Raw genomic sequence first — 23,546 nt, forward strand, 5'->3', positions numbered from 1 at the left:
ACGCAGACATACAAAACAGACTTGAGGACACGGGGTGGGTGATGGGGAAGCTGGGACGAAGTGAGAGAGTAGCATTGACATGTATACACTACCAAATGTAAAATAGATAGCTAGTGGGAAGCTGCTGAATAACACAGGGAGATCAGCTTGATACTTTGTGATGACCTAGAGGGGTGGGATAGGGAGGGTGGGAGGGAAGCTCAAGAGGGAGGGCATATGGGGATATATGTATACATATAGCTGATTCACTTTGTTTGTTGTACAGCAGAAACTAACACAGCATTGTAAAGCAATTATACTCCAATAAATATATATATATCTAAAAGTGTAGTATTGGCACAAAAACAGACACATAGGTCAATGGACCATAATAGAGAGTGCATATATGGCCAGTTAATTTACTATAAAGGAGTCAAGAACATACAATGGAAAAAGGTCCGTCTCTTCAGTAAATGGTGTTGGGAACCTGGACAGCCACATGCAAAAGAATGAAACTGGATCCCTATTTTCACCATATACAAAAATCAATTCAAAATGGATTAAAGACTTGAACATAAAACCTGAAACAACAGAACTCCTAGAAGGAGACAAAGGGAGCAAGCTCCTTTACATAAGTATTGGCAATAATTTCTTTTTATTTGACAACCAAAAACAAAGGCAATACAAGTGAAAACAAACAAGTGGGACTATATCAAACTAAAAGTTCTGAATAGCAAAGGAAATCATCAACAAAATGAAAAGGCAACCTACAGAATGGGAGAAGATATTTGCAAATCATATATCTGATAAGTTAATATCCAAAATATAAAAACTCATACAACTCCATAGCACACGAAAAAAGTCTAACTGAAAAATGGGCAGAGGATCTGAATAGACTTTTTCCCAAAGAATACATACAAATGGCCAACAAGTACATTAAAAAGTTGCTCAATAGACTTAATCAGGGAAATGCAAATCAAAACCACAGTGAGATACACCTCATACCCCTTACAATGGCTCTTATCAAAAAGACAAGAGAATGTTGGCAAAGATGTGGAGAAAAGACAGTCTCTTCAATAAATGGTACAGCTACATGTAAAAGAATGAAATTAGAAAATTCTCTAACACCATATACAAATATAAACTCAAAATGTACTAAAGACCTAAATATAAGACCGGATACTATAAAACTCCTAGAGCAAAACATAGGCAGAGCATTCTTCTGACATGAATCGCAGCAATATCTTTTTGGATCTGTCTCCTAGAGTAATGGAAATAAAAACAAAAATTAAATTAAACTTAGAAGCTTTTGCACAGCAAAGGAAACCATAAACCAAATAAAAAGACAACCTACAGACTGGCAGAAAATATTTGCAAATGATGCTACTGACAAGGGATTAATTTCCAAAATATACAGCTCATACTGTTTAATATCAAAAGAACCCAAACAACCCAATCAAAAAATGGGCAGAAGACCTAAATAGTCATTTCTCCAAAGAAGACATATAGATGGCCAATAGACACATGAAAAGATGCTCAATATGGCTAATTATCTGAGAAATGCAAATCAAAACTACAATGAGGTATCACCTCACACCACTCAGAATGGCCATCATTAAAAAGTGTACAAATAACAAATGCTGGAGAGGGTGTGGAAAAAAGGGAACCCTCCTACACTATTGGTAGGAATGTTAATTGGTACAGCCACTATGGAGAAATGTATGGAGGTTCCCTAAAACATTAATAAGAGTTACCATATGATCCAGCAATCCCACTCCTGGGTATATATATCTGGACAAAACTTAATTCAAAAAGATATATGCACTCCTATGTTCATAGCAGTACTATTTACAATAGCCAAGACGTAGAAGCAACCTAAATGTCCATTGACAGATAAATGAATATAGAAGATGTGGTGTATATATATATACACACACACACAAACACACACACATACACATATACACACAATGGAATATTACTCAACCATTAAAAAGAATGAAATAATGCCATTCAGCAACATTGATGGGCCTAGAGATTACCACATTGAGTGAAGTAAGTCAGAGAAAGACAAATATCACATGATATCACTTATATGTTGACTCTAAAAAAATTATACCAATGAACTTTACAAAACAGGAATACTCACAGACAAAGAAAACAAACTTATGGTTACCAAAGGGGATAGCCCGGGGCAGGGCAGGAGATAAATTAGGTGTTTGGGATTAACATATACACACTACTATGTATAAAATAGGTAAACAACAAGGATGTACTATACAGCACAGGGAACTATACTCAATATCTTATAATAGCCTATAGTGGAAAAGAATCTCAAAAAGAATATGTATATATATTCACTTATATATACATTATGTAAGTGAATCACTTTGCTGCACAGCCGAAACTAACACATTGTAAATTAACTATACTTCAATTAAAATAAGTGGTAAAAAAAACAACAACACAGTAAGATATCACCTCCCACCCATTAGAATGGCTATTATAAGAACAAGAGGAAACAAATGTTGGCAAGGATGTGAAGAAAAGAGAACCTTTGTGCACTGTTGGTGGGAATGTAAATTGGTGCAGCCACTATGGAAACATTATGGAGATTCCTTAAAAAAATTAAAAACAGAACTACCGTATGTGATCCTGCAATTCCACTTCTGGGTATTTATCCAAAAGAAACAAAGTTACTATCTTGAAAAATATATACATTCCATGTTAATTCATTGCAGCATTATTACAATAGCTAAGACATGAATTTAACCTAATAGTCCACTGGTGGATGAATGGAGAAAGAAGATGTGGTATACACATATGAGGACGGAATATTATTCAGTCATAAAAAGAAGGAAATTCTGCAATTGGAAACAAATAGGTCCATGGATGGACCTAGAGGGTGTTATACAAAGTGAAATAAGTCAGACAGAGAAAGACAAATACTGTATGATCTCAAATATATGTGTAATCTTAAAAAAAAAAAAACTCACAGATACAGGGAACAGATGGGGGAGTGGCAGTGAAATGGGTGAAGAGAGTGAAAAGGTACAAACTTCCAGTTATAAGATAAATAAATTCTGAGGATGCAGCATGGTGACTATAGTAAACCATAGTGTATTGTATATTTAAAAGTTGCTAGGAGTGGGGGCTTCCCTGGTGGCACAGTGGTTGAGAGTCCGCCTGCCAATGCAGGGGACACGGGTTCATGCCCCGGTCGGGGAGGATCCCACATGCCGCGGAGCGGCTGGGCCCGTGAGCCATGGCCGCTGAGCCTGTGCATCCAGAGCCTGTACTCCGCAACGGGAGAGGCCACAGCAGTGAGAGGCCCGCATACCGCGAAAAAAAAAAAAAAAGTTGCTAGGAGTAAATTATAAAAGTTCTCATCATAAGAAAAAAATTGTAACTATGTGAGGTGACAGATCTTAACTTATTGTGGTGATCACTTTACAATACACACATGTGTCAACTCATTATGTTGTACACCTGAAACTAATACAATGTCATATGTCAATTATATCTCGATATATAGGAAAATGATCAATAGACAATAGCCTTTTAAATTACCAAATATTTCTCAAATTAAAAGTTTTCTTTAAAAAAAGAAAGCTTTGGCAACTTATCCTGAGAGGGTAAGACATGCTGCTCTGTTCATTCTGTTTGTCCTGTGTTACAGCACTGGGGCAAGCCCTGTGAGGACCACTAAGATTCTGGTCACCAATTCAGTGAGGCTGGGTGGGAGGGGTAAGTTCCCCACAACCAGCAAGTCCCTGACTCCAGCTGTGTCTTATAATTCAACTCAATTCTGACACCTACCTGGAGATAGTGGCAGATCCCTCAGGTTAAGTCCTACAATTCAGATTATCACCTGTGCTTCTGACCAACCAGTTATAGATTATAGGAGGTTCTCATAACCACCTCCTGGGGTTCAATTAATTTGCTAACGCAGCTTACAGAACTCAGAGAAACATCTACTTACTAGATTACCGGTTTATTAAAAAAGAATGTAACTCAGGGACAGCCAGCTGGAAGAGGTACATAGGGCAAGGTATGGAGAAAGGGCACGGAGCTTCCATGCTTCTCAGAGCACACTACTCTGCCCAAATCTCTGGGTGTTCACCAACCTGGAAGCTCTCTGAACCCAGTCCTTTTGGGTTTTTATGGAGGCATTATTATATAAGCATGGTTGATTACATCATTGCCTTTGTATTGAACTTAATTTCCAGCCCCTCTCCTCTCAGTGCAGAGGGAGGGGATGCAGGGGGAGGGGTGGGACTGGAATTTCCAGCCCTCTAATCACATGATGGCTCCACTGGCAACCAACCCCATCCTTAGGTGCTTTCCAAATTTGCTTCATTAATATAACAAGACATCTTTATCACTCTCATCATAGGAAATCCCAAGGGTCTTAGGAGCTCTGTGCCAGGAATAGTGTCCAAGACCCAATATATATTTCTTATTATAAATCACAATATCACAACCACAAGTGCTTTTGCAGACCGACACTGAGACACAGCCACAGGCACAGCAGAATTTTCTGCTTGGTCTGTATCTTCTCAGAATGTTGGGGCCCTAATAAAGTTAATTCATATATCAGGACCCCTAAATGGAGGCTGCCCCCGGGGGGGCAGCCCACATCACAAATCTAAACCTAAGTCAGCCAGCACTTATGGGAAACACCTGTCAAGGAAACCTAACTACACCAATCATAATCCTCCAACTCAGCTGTAGCTAGCTCACCTGAGCCTAGAAAAATAGGATCCATTAGCCTTATAAGGAAGTCCCTGACCTCCTAGCCAACCATGCCTTGCTTCAGCGTTGCCTCTTCTAATGCACTAAAGAACTCCCTCTCACCCAAAATCCCTCAAGAGTAGCACTTGAGGCACTGTCCTCCTCCAATCTATGGATGGCTTTCCCTTGAACAAAGCACATCAAACATGTTACTAGATTGTTTTAGTTTTATCATTTGACAGGCCCCAAGTGTGATTCTAGGGACTGACTTTCTGAGGCTCAGAGCTGTCTCCTGGACTCCAAGGGGCTGCCAACAGTAACTGCTGAGTCTATACTATGGATCTTGAAGAATATGGACTTTGAGTCAGGAGACATGGATGTGAAACCTGACCCTGCATTCTCCCTGGGCCAGTTGTTAAACTCTCCCAAACCTCCCTCCCTTCATTGATTAAGCAGCAACAATACCCACTTTATATGACTGTGACGAGGATTTTTAAAAAGGATGACTTAAACTCTTACCTCTCCATACAAGTTATAGTTACATTTAGCATAACTGAGGAATTAGGTTTAAAAGCAGAGACCTTTAGGGGCTTCCCTGGTGGCGCAGTGGTTGAGAATCCGCCTGCCAACGCAGGGGACTACAGATTTGATCCCTGGTCTGGGAAGATCCCACATGCTGCGGAGCAACTAAGCCCGTGCGCCACAACTACTGGGCCTGCACTCTAGAGCCCTCAAGCCACAACTACTGAAGCCCGCGCGCCTAGAGCCCGTGCTCTGCAACAAGAGAAGCCACCGCAATGAGAAGCCCTCGCACCGCAACAAAGAGTAGCCCCCGCTCGCCACAACTAGAGAAAAGCCTGTGGGAAGCAACGAAGACCCAATGCAGCCAAAAATCAATCAGTCAATAAATTTATTTTAAAAAAATGCAGAGACCTTTAGCTCAGTCAGCATTTCCCCCATCTAAAGGCTCCATAAGCATCAGTTGAGGAGGAGGGAGGGGAGGGGAGGGGAGGGGGGAGGGGAGGGGGGAGGGGGAGGGGAGGGGAGGAGGAAGAATCATGTTCCAGCTAATCCTAGAGGAGGTGTGGAGTTCAGTCACTGCTCCTAAGAGCAGGACCTAGTTCTCAGCTCCATCTGTCTTATTCCCCAGACACCTCCACTCTCATTAGCTCTCCACTTGCCGAGGAAGGAATAAGTGAAGTGGAATCAAGGAGCTTTATTTTTTGTTTCCCACTGCAATCTATCTCAGAGGCAGAATGTGAGAAGCCCAGAATTTCTCCTCGCCCCTCTCTGCACCTCCCCAGGTGCACCCATAGGGATTTCATCCCAAATAGAAGCCAGGACCTTCCAAAAGCAGGAGAGAGACTTGGATTCTCTTTTGTATCTCTTTTATGTGAGAAACAGACACCAGGGTCAAGCAGGGGCACTTCCAAACCAGTTTTTATTTCTGAGGAAAGGCCAAGACTGATCCAGCATGAGACATGGTAGCTTTCTATTCAGACAAGCTGGAGAGCTGGGCAGGACCAGACAGAGAATGGATCTTTGTGAAAGGCTAGGCACAGCCAGCGCAAGGCCCCGCTCTTTACTCAGCTGACAGTCCCATTTTGGGAATCAGGCCAGTCCTGCAGTTCCTGGATGACCTGGAAACACACATGGACTTCCACATGACTGCAGGGCCAGCCAGACAACTGCATGGCCCCGCTAAGAAAGTCCAGAGGCATGGGGTTGATTGGACCAGGTCTCAAGAGGGATATTAAGGCATGTTGGAAACAGTGTGTCTAGAATCTCATGTCCTTGACTGCTCATGAATGTGTGGTTTGGGTAGCTTTCTGGTTTGACTTACAGGAAGGTCTGATGGGGATAGAGCAGGAATATTGTAACAGCTCTGGATCACCTTGGAAAAATATCGCTCATTTGCCAGCCTGACACTGCAATTCCAGGAAGCAGCTGTTGGTGAATCAGCAGCCTCCTCTTTTCCTGTGGTTTCAGGAAGCTCATCCAGGGCCCCACCCATCTCCTCTCCAGGAAGAGAAATACCCACCAGGCACACAGGGGCTTTTCTGGAAGGGACTGGGGGTCTCCATGGCAGCTCCCCACCCCTAAAGCTGGAGAAACAGGGATGACATGAGGGACCTCACAGCCCCAGACCCTACCTGAGTCTTTTTTTTTTTTTTTTTTGCGGTACGCGGGCCTCTCACCGCTGTGGCCTCTCCCGTTGCAGAGCACAGGCTCCAGAAGCGCAGGCTCAGCGGCCATGACTCACAGGCCCAGCCGCTCCGCGGCATGTGGGATCCTCCCGGACCGGGGCACGAACCCGTGTCCCCTGCGTCGGCAGGCGGACTCTCGACCACTGCGCCACCAGGGAAGCCTCTACCTGAGTCTTTTGAAAACATTCTCAGGCTTTTGCTATAGAAAATCTATCCCAGGTTTCTGATTCTCTCTTCTGGAGTTCATCACAACACAGAAACTACGTAGAAGTCTCTGCATTCTGAGTGGCATGGTGTGCTTTTGCCTCCATGTGTTATCAGTCTCTTAACTACAGAGCCAGCCAGGGTCTGCGAAGCTCCCAGAAGCTTGTTGGTTGGTCCTCTGTGGGTCACTAAGCAGCTGGACAGGGCTTAGGAAAAGGAGGTGGGGCACAGCTCCCACTGTCATGACTCTGGGCCCTCTCGTGCCTGTACCCCAAGCGGAGGGTCCCTGCTCTCTGCCTTTGCCTTGGCCAATCTCTGGCCTCCTCCTGAGGTTACTGCTACCCCTGGAACAGCTTTGGGCCACTGGACATAACATTTGTGCCTTATTTTTCCCACAGCCCTATGGAGCTCGGCAAACAGTAAACAGATTTGGAGAGGAGGGTCGCTCCTGGGTTTTCACACCCACATGAGAACTATTTTTATTTTTCCTGTGTGTATATCTGGCTCTTCTCCATGCTATTACATTCAAACACAGGTTGAGACCTCAGTGACCCACATTCAGATCCAATGATTAAGAAAGCAAGTCGATGTTCACTGATGATTCAGAAGAACTTGAAAGATGAGCTGAGTCAATGTGGCTGTGGAGTTTATTTAATCCCTCCACCCATCTCCTTGCCATGGGCGCACCTCCTTACCTTTCTCTGAGAGTCAGCAGCCTTGATCTTCCAGGGCTCATGGAAGTGCACCACGGAAGCCAGAGAGAGGTGACTGAGTTGTCCGCAACCACCTTCCAAGACTCTTCATTCTCAAGGCCTTTGGGACACGAGCCCTCGGGCTTCAGGGGAGGCAGGTAGCTGTGCAGCCTGTAACTACCTGAACAGGGAAGCAGCCGTGAGGCATGTTGGGAGAGAAGCCAGCTCAGGGCTTTTTAACTCCAGCTCTAGGGAATCTAATAATCTAAGTGGAGGCTTAGATTACCTCACCTGTGGGCCAGGTTCCCTCAGCAGTCAGGGGAGGGGTTTAAAGGATACTGTGAAAACTTCTAGATAAGCCTGAAGTCAGGATGGACGAGGAAGAGAAAAACAAACCTCCCAAAAACCATCCCGTGGAGCTCATTTCTTGCCCTAATAAACCATGTCACTCCTACTCCTTTCCCTCTTCCTACTTCCCTTTACTCAGCTTCCATTCTTCCTTTCTCTGCTGCTTTTTGGTCATATATAGGCTGGTCCAGTGGTTCTCATCAGCTACACCCGGACACTTGTTAGAAATGCAAATTCTCAGACCCCACCACAGGCCTACTGAATTAGAAACCCTGGGGGAGGGGCTGGCAATCTGTGTTTTAACCAGCCCTCCAGGGGGTTCTAAGCACTCTAATTTGAGAACCCTGCTCTAGTCTCTTCTTCCCCAGTTAGGCTGCAGGCTCCGGGGGTGGGAGCGGGGTTCTGACCACACAGGGCTTAGTGGGGTCCTGGGAACCAGGGGCACATCCCTGCACAGAACCTGTAGTAAGAAGCAGAAAGAAGATCAAGAAGGAAACCTGGAAATAATCAGAACCTGGGTTCTGATTGGGTGGCCCTGGCCAGGTCACTCACCTCTTGGACTTTTAGGTTCCTCTTCAGAAGTGTAGACAGGAAGAAGTTAGTCTCTGAGGTTGGGTTGTTCTCATGTCTGTAAGTCCTGATCTAGCCAATGCCTGCTTCATTGTTCTTCCCTTTTCTGCTGACTCCCTGCCCAGCCCTCATGGCAATCCTGAGTTTTGTCTTGTCCTTGGTCAATTACTGTTTGTGAGAGAGACAGAGAAATCCAATCTAGAAATGAAATAGAAACACATGTAGGAGAGGTCATAGCCTCCAACAGAAATGGGGCCATGCTTTGACTGTGTGCTCCCAGAAGGGAGGGAGCTGGAGGGGTCCCCCTGTTGGGAGCTCAGCTGGGAAAGAGCGAGCGGGCTATGCTGTCAGGGGTCCAGGTAGCCAATTAAAGCAACAAACTTTTAATCACTCACTGTGATGGCATAAATGAAAGTTCTACAACTGGAGAAAGTACACAACCCCCTGTTCCATTTTCCCTCATGGAACTGCACACCGGCCCAAGGTCGGGTGGACCAGCCTAGACACGGTGGTCATCTCTCTGTTGAGGGAGCCCCTGAGAAAAAGGCAGTTTTATGGATCCTAAAGTTGGGTGGGGGGAGGGGAAGGGCTAGGAGTGGAAAAGAAGTGAGTCAGAGGAGGGGAAGAGTCTTCACAGTTTCCCCCCCCCCCGCCCCCACATAAGGAGGCCTCAGGAGAGATAGCACCTGAAGAGGACCTCTGCCCAAGGCCTCAGTCATAGAAACCTAGGAATGAAGGCGCTTCTGAGCTAGGAATGTAAATATGCGAAGGGCATGACCAGCGAGTGGGGCCTGAGTCCTTAACTGCACCTCTCGGGCTATGCACTAAAGCACGGGAAGCTGCCTGCAGGCCTGCCAGGCAAAGCCTTTGTAATTGCTGATGGTCAGGCCTGCAAAATCACACAAATCACCCACAGGTTTTTAACCAGGAGCCAGACTCCTCACCTCCTCCCAGGGAGACATTAAGCGGCCTCTGCTCCCACCTGCCTCTTCTGAGTAAACTCCTCCAGCTTTCAAGCAAGGATCAGGGCACACGGCTCTGCATAGAAATGCCATGACTTTCTCCAGGTGGAAATCACTTTTCACCCACCTTTCTAGGCTTGAACCTCTTGGTTTCTGTCATTTTAAATCACAAGTATCTCTGGGAAATAATTGAAAAAACTAAGTGCACACTGTAATGAAAAGTTCACATTATTGACACAGATAAGACTCTAAGATGAATCCCAAAGTCACCAGAACTGTCTTCCTGAAAGATATCTAGGGTGTGGGAAAAAGATGTTTCAAAGGAAAGAAATCATAAAGATCAGAGCAGAAATAAATGAAATAGAGACAAAGAAAACAATAGCAAAGCTGGTTCTTTGAGAAGATAAATAAAATTGATAAACCCTTAGCCAGACTCATCAAGAAAAAAAGGGAGAGGACACAAATCAATAAAATTAGAAATGAAAAAGGAGAAATAACATGGGCTTCCCTGCTGGCACAGTGGTTGAGAGTCCGCCTGCCGATGCACGGGACACGGGTTCGTGCCCTGGTCCGGGAGGATCCCACATGCCGTGGAGCAGCTGGGCCCGTGAGCCATGACCGCTGAGCCTGCGTGTCCGGAGCCTGTGCTCCGCAACAGGAGAGGCCACAACAGTGAGAGGCCCGTGTACCGCCAAAAAAAAAAAAAAAAAGGAGAAATAACAACTGACACCACAGAAATACAAAGGATTATAAGAGGCTACTACAAACAACTCTATGCCAATAAAATGGACAACCATGAAGAGATGGACAAACTCTTGGAAAGGTACAATTTTCCAAGATTGAACGAGGAAGAATTAGAAAATATAAACAGACCTATCACAAGTAATGAAATTGAAACTGTAATTAAAAATCTTCCAACAAACAAAAGTCCAAGACCACATGGTTTCACAGGCGAATTCTATCAAACATTTAGAGAAGAGGTAAGACCAGTCCTCAAACTCTTCCAAAAAATTGCAGAGGGAGGTACACTCCCAAATTCATTCTATGAAGCCACCATCACCCTGATACCAAAACCAGAAAAAGATACCACAAAAAAAGACAATTATAGACCAATATCACTGATGAACACAGATGCAAAAATCCTGAACAAAATACTAGCAAACAGAATCCAACAACATATTAAAAGGAACATACACCATGATCAAGTGGGATTTATCCCAGGATGCAAGGATTCTTCAATATATGCAAATCAATCAATGTGATACACCATATTAACAAATGAAGGAATAAAAACCATATGATCATCTCAGTAGATGCAGAAAAAGCTTTTGACAAAATTCAACACCCACTTATGATAAAAACTCTCCAGAAAATGGGCATAGAGGGATCCTACCTCAACATAATAAAGGCCATATATGACAAACCCACAGCCAACATCATTCTCAATGGTGAAAAATTGAAAGCATTTCCACTAAGATCAGGAACAAGACAAGGATGTCCACTCTCGCCACTCTTATTCAACATAGTTTTGGAAGTCCTAGCCACGGCAATCAGAGAAAAAAAAGAAATAAAAGGAATACAAATTGGAAAAGAAGTAAAACAGTCACTGTTTGCCAATGACATGATACTATACATAGAAAATTCTAAAAATGCCACCAGAAAACTAGTAGAACTAATCAATGAATTTGGTAAGGTTGCAGGATACAAAATTAATGCATAGAAATCTCTGGCATTCCTATACACCAACAACAAAAAATAAGAAAGAGAAATTAAGGAAACACTCCCATTTACCATTGCAACAAAAAGAATAAAATACCTAGGAATAAACCTGCCTAAGGAGGTGAAAGACCTGTACTCAGAAAACTATAAAACAAACATGGATGAAAGAAATCAAAGATGACATAAACAGATGGAGAAATATACCATGTTCTTGGATTGGAAGAATTAATATTGTGAAAATGACTACAGTACTCAAAGCAATCTACAGATTCAATGCAATCCTTATCAAACTACCAATGGCATTCTTCACAGAATTAGAAAAAAAAAATTTACGATTTGTATGGAAGCACAAAAGACACCAAACAGCCAAAGCAATTTTGAGAAAGAAAAACAGAGTTGGAGGAATCAGGCTCCCTGACTTCAAACTATACTACAAAGCTACAGTAATCAAGACAGTATGGTACTGGCACAGAAACAGAAATATAGATCAATCGTACAGGATTGAATGCCCAGAGATAAACTCATGCACATATGGGCACTTAATTTATGACAAAGGAGGCAAAAACACACAATGGAGAAAAGACAGCCTCTTCAATAAGTGGTGCTGGGAAAACTGGACAGCTATATGTAAAAGAATGAAATCAGAGCACTAGCTAACACCATACACAAAAATAAATCCCAAATGAATTAAAGACTGAAATGTAAGACCAGACACTATCAAACTTTTAGAGGAAAACATAGGAAAAACACTCTTTGACATAAACCACAGCAAGATCTTTTTTGACCCATCTCCTAGAGAAATGGAAATAAAAACAAAAATAAACAAATGGGACCTAATGAAACTTAAAAGCTTTTGCACAGCAAAGGAAACAATAAACAAGACAAAAAGACAACCCTAAGAATGGGAGAAAATATTTGCAAATGAAACAACAGACAAAGGATTAATCTCCAAAATATACAAACAGCTCATGGAGCTCAATATCAAAAATACAAACGACCCAATTAAAAAATGGACAGAAGACCTAAACAGACATTTCACCAAGGAAGACATACAGATGGCCAAGAAGCACATGAAAAAATGCTCAATATCACTAATTACTAGAGAAATGCAAACCAAAACTACAATGAGATATCATCTCACACCAGTCAGAATGGCCATCATCAAAAAATCTAGAAACAATAAATGCTGGAGAGGGTGTGGAGAAAAGGGAACCCTCTTGCACTGTTGGTGGGAATGTAAATTGATACAGCCACTATGAAGAACAGTATGGAGGTTCCTTAAAAAACTACAAATAGAACTACCATATGACCCAGCAATCCCACTACTGGGCATATACCCTGAGAAAACCATAATTCAAAAAGAGTCATGTACCAAAATGTTCATTGCAGCTCTATTTACAATAGCCAGGACATGGAAGCAACCTAAGTGTCCATCGACAGATGAATGGATAAAGATGTGGCACATATATACAATGGAATATTACTCAGCCATAAAAAGAAACGAAACTGAGCTATTTGTAATGAGGTGGATAGACCTAGGGTCTGTCATACAGAGTGAAGTAAGTCAGAAAGAGAAAGACAAATACCGTATGCTAACACATATATACGGAATTAAAAAAAAAAAAGTCATGAAGAACCTAGGGGTAAAACGGGAATAAAGACACAGACCTACTTGAGAATGGACTTGAGGTTATGGGGAGGGGGAAGGGTAAGCTGTGACAAAGCGAAAGAGAGGCATGGACATATATACACTACCAAACGTAGGGTAGATAGATAGTGGGAAGCAGCCGCAGAGCACAGGGAGATCAGCTCGGTGCTTTGTGACCACCTAGAGGGGTGGGATAGGGAGGGTGGGAGGGAGGGAGACGCAAGAGGGAAGAGATATGGGAACATATGTATATGTATAACTGATTCACTTTGTTATAAAGCATAAACTAACACACCATTGTAAAGCAATTATACTCCAATAAAGATGTTAAAACAAACAAACAGACAAAAAGATATAAGGATACCAAAATCTGTACTGGTTAGAGTTCTACAGGGAAATAGAACCAGTAGGATATATATAGATATAGATATAGATATAGATAGATAGATAGATAGATAGATATAGATATAGACACAAAAGCACACATATATACATACATGGGGACATATATACTATTTTGCATGGAAGCTACATGGAATATCAAAATTATATTATTTAATCCCATTTTAAAATGCTGAAAATATGACTTCAGTTTATCTTCAAATTAAAATAAAATCTCCAACAATGTCAAAAATAAAAAATAAAAATAAATAAAATGATATACACATTGAAAAAAAAATGGTACTGATGAACCTAGTGGTAGGACAGGAATAAAGACGTAGACATAGAGAATGGACTTGAGGACAGGGGGTGGGGGGGAAGCTGGGGCAAAGTGAGAGTAGCATGGACATATATCCACTACCAAATGTAAAATAGATAGCTAGTGGGAAGCAGCCACATAGCACAGGGAGATCAGCTCGGTGTTTTTCGATGACCTAGAGGGGTGGGATAGTGAGGGTGGGAGGGAGTCTCAAGAGGGAGGGGATATGGGGATATATGTACGCATATGGCTGATTCACTTTGTTGTACAACACAAAATAATACAGTATTGTGAAGCAGTTATACTCCAATAAAGAGGTATTTAAAAAAAAGTATCAGAACAGGCCCTACTGATGCTAAAGCTGACACGGAATCACTCACTTGTCCCAGCCTATGCTATTTTCTATTATAGTTTATACTGACATGTCCTATCTTCCCTATTGGACTGTGAGCTTCTTGAGGGCAAAGACTATGCCTTACATACCTGTATATCACCCAAAATACATTGCTCTCAAATACCTGATGTGAGGATAAGTGGTCGGTATACAGAACTTCAAACAACAACAAAATCAGTTCTTCTCCTGTGGTCTGGAAATATCTAAGCCTTATATTTACTTTTATACACAATTATGTCCTATCTTCCCAAGTGGGTTGTACATATTTTCATGTTTGAGGCTTCTCAGTGCCTGGGCCATAATTAGCTCTCAACAAATAAATACTTAACTATTAGATGTCTCAGAACAGTCTTCACCAAGAGGCGAAAAGTAGAACTGGAAAGTTAATCCTCTCAAACCCCATGAAGATCCATCCTCCAGGGTGTGAGATTCCAGGCATGATCAGACAGGATCACCCCTTCCTGGAATCACTCAGAGGGCAGCCATAAGCATATGGGGGATATTTCTGGAAACAGTGAGTTAACAGCCTCCCTTTGCTTCAGCTTGCCCCAGTACTCAGACTTAATTGGTGGAGATTTATGGGTTTGTGTACAACGTACTTGATGTTTCTTTTTTATTAGTTGTTCATCACAGACAGCATTGGAAACTACCTGGTGCAATCATCCCTAGCTCTTGACCATGATAATCAAGGTGGTCCTGAAAAGGAGTCAACAAGCCAGAGAGCTAGTCTCCTGCTTTCTAATGGATGATTTATACAATTTAGGTCAAGAAGGAGGCACTATCCACTCTAGGCAGGCATAGCCCAGCCCACCATCCCAATACATTCTACTCTACCCTTCCATTCATCCATCCCCGCTGTCCCTCCTGCTTCATTGAAGTCATGTGAGCAGGTCCCAGACTTACAGCCCAGTTAGACTGAGCTTTGCCTGTCTTCCTCTGATGATTTCTGACTGTCTTGTGGCCAACAGCCAGACTCTGGGTTTATTCTCCCCATCAGCCATGCAGAGGAATGGTCACCAGAGAAATTCCAGTTCCACATTCCTCTAAGGATCAGTGGTTCTGACTACTTAGCAGTATTACCTGGGGGAGAGTTTCCAGAATATGGCTCCCTGGCACTTATCCCCAAAGATTCCAATTTAGTCAGTCCAGGTGATGTTCAATCAGCTGTATTTTAATGATTCTGATGCATGAGCAAATTTGGGAACCACTGGACAAATTCTAAGCTGAGATCAAGAAAGATGTGAATCTACCCTTCTGTATGCCTGCAATGACTAGCACAGCATCTGGCACAGAGCGACCACTTATATTCATTGAATCAATGAATGCTGAAAACATGGTGGTGGCTTGGAAGTAGAGTCAACCTAGTATCTTACCTAAGGGCTAGGCAAGAGCCAGTGGGATGCAGAAGGCCAAACCAGTCAGAGTGGGGCTAGGGATAGGAATAAAGCAGCAGGACAGTGGTGGGCGTAAGCAGAAGAAAATGGGTAATTTGAGCCCCACGTGGGAGAACATAGCCCCTGCTCTGGAATATGCTACAATCTTTAAAGATGCTGCTGCCCCTATTCTGGGACTTACAGGAGTTCTGCCTCCCCTCCCATTTAAGAAAGCAAATCTGATGGATGACTTCCCTGGTTAAAACCCTCCAAAGCAAAATGAAACCACTGAAAAACCCTCCAAAGGCCTGTATTGTCAGGATAAATTCTACACTCTTTTCTCTGACTCAGAGTCCTTTCCTAGTTCCTCCCTCGCTCATCACACGGTACTGGCTCCCACCTCTTTACATATACAGCCACCCTTACAAGTCTCAAGTCGTACACTCTGCCTGTTCTCTCTGCCGGTGATGCTCATTCCCGGTCCCGAGACCATTGGGACCGGGTTTTTTGTTTGTTTGTTTTTTAATTTATTTTTTTAACATCTTTATTGGAGTATAATTGTTTTACAATGGTGTGTTAGTTTCTGCTGTATAACAAAGTGAATCAGCTATACATATACATATATCGCCATATCTCCTCCCTCTTGCGTCTCCCTCCCACCCTCCCTATCCCACCCCTCTAGGTGGTCCCAAAGCACCGAGCTGATCTCCCTGTGCTATGTGGCTGCTTCCCACTAGCTATCTACTTTCCATGGCATGGACTTATATATACTCTCAAATCACAGTTTTAAACATCACCTTCTCTTCCCCCAGGAGACTGCCGGCTCCCTGAGGGTCGAGGTTAGCCTGCTGTGTCCAAAACCTAGCCAGCAGTTGTGCTAATATTTCAATGAAAGGAAATTGAGAAGGGAAACCGACAGCAGACACTCAGGATTGGCGTTTGTTTGTGTTGCTGTAAAACTGGATTCTGCAGACACAAACCAGCTCATTGATTTGGATCTAGAGAGGAACTGGGAGATGGGAGTTGTGTTGAGAAGGAGAAAAGCAAGTGCAGGTGGGAGGATCAAAAAATAAAAAATACAACCAGAGAGAAGGGAGAGTGCGCAGTCCGACGCTGAGGTCAAAGGCCGTGGGAGACCATCTCCTGTGGGCACACTTGGCCAACGCAGACTGCCAAGAGGCTCCACGCTGAGAAAACGCCAGCGGCGGCGGCACAGGCGTGACGCGAGGCTGCAGGTGGGCGGGGCGCGGGGCGGGGCTGCGCGCGGACAGGGTCAGGGGCAGCGCGCGGGCGCCGCTAGGCCGGCGCTGGAGGCAGCTGATTCGCCTGCTTGACGCTCTGATGCCTTGATTTGGTCTGACAAGTGGAGGCTGCTGTGAGAAGCGGCCTGGATTTTTGACATTCAGCGAGCTAGAAATAACCAGCTGGGCTCCTGGCGCTGTGGTCGGTCACAAATGTCTTGCCCTTCCGAAACGACGGGCTGACTGAAGGGACTTTTCCGCAGTGCAGATCTGTTCTCTGTGTGTCAGCCTGGGTTCTGGTCCGGATTCAGCTCCCAGCTCGGTTTCGTGGAGTCACTTGAATTGGCTGCCGCTCAGCCTTCCCTCTGTTGTTGACAGCTGACCCCCTTCCGCCTCTGCTGAAAATGGTTCTGAGTGGCTGCCTTGTCCCTCCTAATCCCGTGGCCTGAACTTGATATTCGCCGCTTCTAGAAGCCCAGCGCTCCACATATCCACTCCGGGAGGGACTAGAAGATGACCCCGATTGAAAAGGTGCTGATGAACGTTTTGTGAACCCTGAGAGAGTGTTGAAATCTAGGAGCTCTCGCCCTAGAAAAATTTACACACCGATCAAACATTGCTTACAACTGCCGGGAGTTACTGGCGTAAATCACAGACCCCTGGCTTAACAGTCCAGTCCAACTCCTCCTCTTGCAGGTGAGGAGACTGGCCTGAAACAAGCCCTCGGGGTTGCCCCCCAACTGCCCATCCTCCTGCACCACGAGCACCGCTTTTTCCCTCCTTTCCTTCTTCAACCAGCCTCCTCACCGACCCTCCACACTTGGGCGCTCTCAAGAGGGAAGCTGTCCCATAAATATTTATAAAATGCGTGGGATGTCCTGAAGCAGAGAACGTGAAAAATAACACCCCCAGGTCTGCAGAACTTCGCCTGATGCTTCTCTCCCAGCTTCCACTCATCCTTCCCGTGAGCCTGGGGAGGGGGTGCAGCTAGAGGGAGCTGAAGCTGCCGCAGCAAAAAGTCCCCACCCCCTTCAGAATCAGCACCATCAACACTATCACATAAAACTTCCCGCTCCAGCACCATCCAGCCGCTGCCTGGTAGCGAGCAACAAGAACCAAAGCAGCTTTGCACGGTGGCTTGCTCACCCGGAAGTATCTGGTACAAATGGGCTTCTTGTACAATGGGGAACTCCTGGGAGTGCCCTTTTGAATGTACTGCAAGAAACAGCTCTACCAATGGATGATTCAGGAGGCTATAATTGGCCTTCATATAAAATAATATAGCCCAGCAGGGTGTAGGAAGGCAGTAAATCAAAACCTAAGCTCTTGCTACTCAAAGTGTGCATGGCACCAGTGGCATCGACGTCACCAGGAGCTTGGTAGAAATGCAGGCTCTATCCCAGACCCACTAGGAGATCTGCGTTTTAAAGAGATTGTGAGATGATCTGCATATGGGTTAAAGTTTGAGAGACCCCACCCAAAGTCGGCTGATAGCGGTCATTATTAGAGTCCCAGTCATCCCCTGCTCCCACCTGGGAAAACCACAACAGGTGGATGAAATTCCTCCAAGCTCTGCTTGCAGGAGATGATGGCCACGCTTACAAGGAGACCCAGTACCCACCTCTACCCCCTCCCTCAACCAGAGACCTCACCCACCTGTTGGCAGAGTCACCCACCTTGTTACTGCTATTCTATGATTTTATCTTCTGGGAAGACAGGGAAGTCTTCTATCTGGAGATGAAAATAACAAGCGACTACTTCCTGAATAAAATCCAATTTGGCTTTAGCTTTGGCAGTAGCTCTAACCCCACTGCTGTTGGAACCAGTTCTAAGGTCTAACTACCAAATACTTCAGGGGAAATGGGAGGAGGGTAACTCTCTGCAATTGCCCATTTGTACCATCTAGCACTATTTTCACTTGCCTTTGAAAAGGAAGGTGCAGAAACTATGGGCAGTGAGGAGGACCCAGACCGGTGACTTCCAGAGTGGGCCTGACAGGGGAAAATGGAAGAGAAGTGCAGAAAATTGCTCAGGGGAAGACAGGCTTCAGTGACACCTGCTGAAACAGAAACCTGATCTCACAGGACATCCCTCCCTGCCTGTTCTCTACAAATATTAGGGGGCTTATGCGGTAAAAAAAAAAAAAAAAAAAAGAGAGATGTTTGGCCAGCTTATAGAAAATGTAATGTGGGCACTTTGCTGTCCTGGCTTTTAAAGCGGTCAAAAGCAAACCAACTTCAAGGTGTCAGCTGCTCTGTTTGCAGCCTTAGAAAGACATCCTTGTTCTTTTATTGTCCTGCCTTTGCTCAGAGCAGCAAACTCTCCCTGGGGAAATGGCTTACCTTAAAAGAGATGCTATTATAGCTGAAGATGTTTTAGCTTCACTTCCAATCTCTGATTCCTTGTGGAAAGTAATGGCTGCTGCGGTATGCCCTGTGCCTTTTATTCTTACATTTTTGCTTAGGTGAGCAGTAGCTAAGTGGACACAGCTGCTTAAAATTCGGGACTTAAATGTTTCCATGGAGAATGATTCAGAGAACAGGAGAGGTAACCAACAGTAAGCAAAAGTGCACAGTCCAAGTTATAAAATTTAGGGGAGGGGAGGAGGCTGATTCAGCTGGTGGAACAAAGTGATTATTACTTGGGATCCTGGGTTAGTGAGAGAATCAGAGAAGAACTGCTTTACATCCCAACATCCAATTGAAAAGGAAAACAAAACTTCACCCCATCACATCGATGTTGGGCAATTTATTATAGATGCTACAAAGGGATTTACTTTTCCCACAACAGTTGATTGGAGGCATCTCAAATCACAGCTCGAACAGACTCTTAGCTCCAGGCAGCCTTGTAACTGTGGACCCAGCTTTGCACAGCTCAGTTCTCCCTGCCAATCTAATTTTTTTTTTTCTTGAAAGCTCAAACTTACCTTCTCCAGGAAGACTTCCTGAATGATCTCAGCTCACAGGGATCTCATCCCTGATGTAGAGGACATTCGCTGCTCAGGAGCAGAGTCTACCCCCTTGTTTTTGTGTAACCTTGGAATTACACTCTGTTCTTGTCTATGTACACTGATCTGTCAGTAGTAGCCTTCCATGTTCTTCATCTCCTATTGTCTCCCAAGCTCTCACTGTACCCAGTCTGTGCTTGACCAATATCAGTTGGGTGTACGGAGACGGTAACCTCTTAGTGGCAGGTCCTTGGCTCACCCATCTGATAAGCCTCACCCAGGGCCTCATCGGCAGACTGAGAAAGGGTTAGGACTATTGACTCAGGGACATTCTTGGCTCTGTATGAATGCTTTATTTTTAAAACAAGGGGTTTTGCCTCCAGTGCATTGAAGAGACATAACCCCCACTGTCAGCATATTTTTAAGTATCTGCTTGTGTTGGATCCCACTGTCAGGGCAGAGTCCCTACACACAGATTCCCTCACTCTGCCCTGTTGCCCCCATCCCCAGAGATGGGGCAGCTGGTGGAATGTGTTCAAACCAGGTCTACCATCCAGGAAAGTGAGCAGGGTAGTTTGAGATTTCCACTCTTCTCGAATTCCCCGTGTTCTGAACAGCCAAAACTAATGAAAAGAATGGATTTGTTTTACTCACAGGTGTCAACACTCCTCCAAAAGTATTTGTTTGGCTAGCTGGGGTGTTGGTGGCCATTGACCAATAAGGTCTGCAGGTGTGCAGCAGAGCAGAGCTCTGGATTTCTATAGGAATGTCACTGTCTTCTACTTCACATCACCTTCATCCTAATGAGATCACTGTATTGTGTGTCTGCTATGTTCAAGGCATTGTGTAGGCATTAGAGAGAGTGGTGAATAGACACTGCTTATAATCTAGTGGGAGAGACTGGAATCGATCCAATAAGTAAACAAGTAAGTATATAATTATCAACTGTGATAAAGGCCCTAAAGAGAAAGAATAGGATGCTCTGCAAGAACATACAAGCACTTTTATCTGATCTAATGGGGGTGGGGAGGGAAGGATTCAGGGAGGGCTTCTCAGAGGAAGTGACATTTGAGCGGAACACCGAAAGAGAAATAGAAATTAAAAAGTAAGGAGGGGTAAGGGAGTGCTTGAGATTAGAGCCTGAGCATTGGAGGAAGAGAAATAAAGTCCTTGTGTCTGGATTAAAGGGAATGAAGAAAGCAGGGATCAGGAGAGGTAGACAGGGACTGGGACAGGTGGGGCTGTGTAAGGAGTATTGAGGAGTCTGGCTTTTATTTTAGAACAATGGAAAGCCATTTTAAGCAGGCGATGAGAACATTAAACTTGTGTTTCCAGAAGACTGGTCTGGTGAGACAATGGTGAGCAAAAACGTCGTCACTCACATCTCTTCCAACTGTCCCATGAAGAGTCTAATGAACTGCCCAAGTCCTGCTTCTTAGCCTCTGAGCCCAAGTGTGTGATGCCTCCCCAGGCCCACTGAAAAGCCTAGAGGGCTTGTTGAAAGTTGTGGGAGTCCTAAAACTCACTGCTAAGGCATTCAAATATGGGCTGCTTTATTTCCATGAGCCTTTTGCCTCCACTCCCAAGGAATGAATCCTTAAAATTAGAACCCTTGGGTTCCCATGCCCAGGCAGGCTCACTTCTGTTGGATCACAGTAATCGTGGCTTTGACTGTGAATTCCCAATCCCAAACTAAATGATTAGCCCAAGGTCAGTGGACTAGTCAGCTGCCACACCAAGGACAGCTTTCCAGTTCCCTATACCCCAGGCAGATGAGCACCTCGGGAATATTGTCGGGGGCTTATAATATGGGTCACTTAGAAAGAGAAAGAAAGAATGTGTGTTCCCCAGACATTTGTTCTTTGATGTTCATGTTTATTCTAAGATTCTGAAGTTCCCAGGATCACCTTCTAGGGTGGTCAGAAATTCGCTTTGAGGGGAAAGTGATTCCTTATTTGAAAACCATGCCCATCCTTCATGGATGATGCTAGCTTTCTTGCTGGCTGTCCCACCTTACCATTTCCTGAAGCTCCTGGTAAAGTTGAAACAGGCACATGAACACCCCCTGGGTTGCCAGAAAGACATCTTAATCCTCAACAGGTTTTGAGGATCTGAAAAGTAGTTGCTTATTCACTAGATTTGCTTTACAAAGTTTGCACTGTTGGCACCTTGTGTCTGGGCCTTTCCCCAGCCTTCTGTGCAGATATGAACCCAGGGTGACTCATCCTTCTGCATTTTAAAGGAATTCCAGGAGAGCTCAGACAAGCCGCTGAAAAACCTGTGTTATTTCAGGACTTGTGAGCCTGGATGTTTCAGGCCCCTGAAATTAGAGATGACTCTTGTGGCCAGAGGTAGCATTCTACCTCCATCAGAAGAGGTGACAAGGCATGTGGGGTTTTGGGGGGGTTCCCCCCGGAAGAGAAGCAGCTTGAAAAATTGGACCTACATGTCCAGCTTTGTCCTTGCAGCCAGAGCTCCCTCCCATCAACCCACTTCTCACTCCATGAGCTGATCTGTCCTGACAGCTGCCAAATTAGTCCCTCACTCCTGGGGCTTGCTTTGGCACTGCTACAGATCTTTCCTTTCAAAGTCCACCCTGCATGTCCTCACAGTTTCTTCAGCCTTACTTCAGGGGTGAATTAAATTGATCTCAAACTCTTCATAGGAAAAGGTAGTTTCAACCAGCTAATAGAGGTTCTGAAAGATACATAAATCTCCGGTGCCAGACCCGATCCACCAAATGCAAATCTACGTTTGGATATAAATCATCTACAAACAATTCTGAAGAACACACAGGTCAGAGGGAATTCTATGAGGTCTGCTATTATCTTTCTGTTTTTTTTCTTTCTGATTCATGCACCACTGGAATGTCTTCTCTGTTCTGTTCCTCCAAATAGAACAGTCCCTCTGTTTGTGTCTGTGACACGTTTACTGAAGGGCAGAGTCTAAACCCAGTCTAGAAAGGCGTGTCCCTCCCTCAGTCACCAATCAGCCCATCTGTCACCAACCGATGGAGTGGCCTTGGGCAAACCACATGACCTCTTTCTCCTCTTTCCTTCTTTGTAGAATAAGGAGAATGCTGCTCTTATGCTCTCATAGAGTTATTATGAAACATTTAATTTGTAGTATGTGGGTGAACTGTGACAAGTTTTAAAATAGTATATTAATATAACCGTGCTATTATGTGAAGCAGTTTTCTTATCCTTTCTCCCTATTCCCCCTGGAAAAAACCAAACCAAAAACAAAGAAACAAAATCCTTGCCAAACTATGTGATGGCATGCCTAATTTAAGTCCTGGCCAGAGTGGAAAAGGCTGGCACTGCTGTGGGATTCATCCATGGGCTCCCAAGAATGCACATACCCTGCATCTCTGCTTTGCTTGCTTTCTTGCTTTACTGTCTTTATGGCCTGGGCCTCAGGCTGGGGTGGAGGAGAAGTCATACGATTTCCTAGAGGCATAGTCTGTTGCATATTAATATAAATGCCTCAAAGACTTTTAGCCTGCCTGCCCATATTTGGAGGGCTCGAAGAAAATATTTTTGTGTGTGTGCTAACTCTGACAGTGCCTTTCTCACACTGAAAATTCCTGGGGGCAGAGACTGGTCTCTGCCATCCATTTTTCATGATGCACTAACTTCTAGGCAATGAGTAAATGCTTCTGTGGGTGAAAGGGCTCTGGTCCCAGTGCTGTCACCAATTAGCTGGCGTGCCTGGAGTATGGCTTTCAATTTCTCTGGGGCTCATTTTCTTTTCTTTTTATCAATTTATTTATTTTTGGCTGCATTGGGTCTTTGTTGCTGCGCGCGGGCTTTCTCTAATTGTGGCGAT

This window comes from Mesoplodon mirus, assembly GCF_964341445.2.
Source record: "Mesoplodon mirus genome assembly, chromosome: 4".
NCBI lineage: Eukaryota > Metazoa > Chordata > Mammalia > Artiodactyla > Ziphiidae > Mesoplodon > Mesoplodon mirus.